Source organism: Ascidia mentula, chromosome 1 (genome assembly GCF_947561715.1).
Source record: "Ascidia mentula chromosome 1, kaAscMent1.1, whole genome shotgun sequence".
Classification (NCBI taxonomy): Eukaryota; Metazoa; Chordata; class Ascidiacea; order Phlebobranchia; family Ascidiidae; genus Ascidia; species Ascidia mentula.
Genome location: NC_138566.1, coordinates 20,934,766 through 20,937,265, shown reverse-complemented (window position 1 = coordinate 20,937,265; position 2,500 = coordinate 20,934,766). Strand labels below are relative to the sequence as shown.

Genomic DNA, 2,500 nt, shown 5'->3' with positions numbered 1-2,500 from the left:
CGCGCGTGCGGCCCCGAACATCTAAGGGCATCACAGACCTGTTATTGCTCAATCTCGTGTGGCTAAACGCCACTAGTCCCTCTAAGAAGTTAAACGCCGACCGATCGGGTCGCGTAACTAGTTAGCAAGCCAGAGTCTCGTTCGTTATCGGAATTAACCAGACAAATCGCTCCACCAACTAAGAACGGCCATGCACCACCACCCACAGAATCAAGAAAGAGCTCTCAATCTGTCAATCCTCACTGTGTCCGGGCCGGGTGAGATTCCCCGTGTTGAGTCAAATTAAGCCGCAGGCTCCACGCCTGGTGGTGCCCTTCCGTCAATTCCTTTAAGTTTCAGCTTTGCAACCATACTTCCCCCGGAACCCAAAGACTTTGGTTTCCCGCAAGCTGCCGGGGAGGTCGTCAAACTAACGCCCCCCGATCGCTGGTTGGCATCGTTTATAGTCAGAACTAGGACGGTATCTGATCGTCTTCGAACCTCTGACTTTCGCTCTTGATTAAAGAAAACATTCTTGGCAAATGCTTTCGCAGTCGTTCGTCTTGCGCCGATCCAAGAATTTCACCTCTAACGGCACAGTACGAATGCCCCCGTCCGTCCCTCTTAATCATTACCTCGCGCTCCGAAAACCAACAAAATAGAACCGAGGTCCTATTCCATTATTCCATGCACCATTATTCAGGCGAGCCGCCTGCTTTGAACACTCTAATTTTTTCAAAGTAAACGTCCCGGCCGCCGCCGACACTCAGTCAAGGGCACCGGCGGAGCGCCGGGGGAGAGGGCCAGGTGCGGCCAGTGCACGCCTTGCGACGGACCGGCCGCCTGCGCCCAACGTCCAACTACGAGCTTTTTAACCGCAACAACTTAAATATACACTTTTGGAGCTGGAATTACCGCGGCTGCTGGCACCAGACTTGCCCTCCAATGGATACTCGTTAAAGGTTTTAAAGTGTGCTCATTCCAATTACAGGGCCTCGTTTAGAGTCCTGTATTGTTATTTTTCGTCACTACCTCCCCGCGTCGGGAATGGGTAATTTGCGCGCCTGCTGCCTTCCTTGGATGTGGTAGCCGTTTCTCAGGCTCCCTCTCCGGAATCGAACCCTGATTCCCCGTCACCCGTAAGAACCTCGGTAGGCCGATACCCTACCGACGAAAGTTGATAGGGCAGACACTTGAATGATCCGTCGCCGGTGCGAGACCGTGCGATCCGCTGAGTTATCCAGAGTCACCAACACGTGTCGGGCGCGACGCGAGGCCGGCCCGGTCGGTTTTTGGACTGATAAATGCACGCCCGCCGCGAGGCAGGCGCCTGCCGCATGTATTAGCTCTAGATTTTGTACAGGTATCCACGTACGATGTACGATCAAATGAACCATAACTGATTTAATGAGCCATTCGCAGTTTCACTGTACGAGAGCGCGTACTTAGACTTGCATGGCTTAATCTTTGAGACAAGCATATGACTACTGGCAGGATCAACCAGGTAGCTACGAGAGCTGGGCTGGGCGGCACGAGGCCGCCGCCTTTTCACGCACCGGGTCCGACGCCCGCGAGGACGCGACCCACCGACCGACACTCTTTGCTTGGTTCGCCGCGCGAACTCGGAAAACCGTCACCGACGCCGGCAGCGCCGACCGCAGTCGAAAACGAGAGCGGGTCGGCGTATGCTCACCGGCGAGGCTGGCAACTGTACCGAACGCTTGCGATGGGACACCCCGTGAAAGCGACCGGCGTCGTACGAGCAGCAGCACATCTGCTCAGCGAGCCGCGCGCCTACAGGCGGTAGAAAACGCACGCGAGCGCGTTTCACCCATCCAGTGTGGGTTGCCCCACATAGTAGGGCTGGAACGGTTCTGCGTCCACCGCGAGACACCCACTTCCTCGTGACGCACGAAACTCGCTCGGGTCTCCTGCAGGTTTGTTTGTTTGTCTGTCCGTCCGCGCGCGCTGGTTTACAAGGCGGCCACCTTGGGCGAGTGCGAGCCGCGGGTGTGCGACGCCAACACGCCAACGACACACAACTCTTCAGAGAAAATCCGTCGTTTTTCCTCATTGGCGTGTCCCTGTACGTTCGCGCGTCCAGGGTCCAGGCCTCGCCGGGCGGCCGCGCGTTTTCGCGCGTCCGATGTTTGAAACGAGGCCCGCGCGTACTGCGAATGCGTGTGACAGGCCTTCAGCAACAGGCCATCAGCCAACGACCGTTGATTGGCACTTTGTAAAAAATTGGGACTCTGTCGTTTTTTTGCCCGGCCATTTCGCTGGCCCTGTACATTTGGGCGGCCAGTAGAGTGACCCTGTACATTCGCGCGGCCTAGGTTGTGGGCTCGCCGGCCGGCCGCGCGGATTCGTGTACTCGATGTTTGAAACAAGGTGCGCGCGCGCTGCGAATGCGTGTGGCAGGCCTGCAGCCACAGGCCATCAGCCAACGACCGTTGTTTGGCACTTTGAAAGAAATTGGGACTCTGTCGTTTTTTTGCCCGGCCATTTCGCTGGCCCTGTA

General features: G+C 56.8%; 1 non-coding gene across 1 annotated transcript in view; it reads right to left on the bottom strand.

The window, feature by feature from the left end:
- LOC145887892 (small subunit ribosomal RNA) overlaps positions 1 to 1,486 on the bottom strand; it is a 1,824-nt gene extending 338 nt beyond the window's left edge. The window contains exon 1 of the ribosomal RNA XR_014399371.1: positions 1 to 1,486. This exon is cut by the window's left edge and continues 338 nt beyond it. This is a non-coding gene — a ribosomal RNA (small subunit ribosomal RNA).
- Positions 1,487 to 2,500: the final 1,014 nt, after the last annotated feature.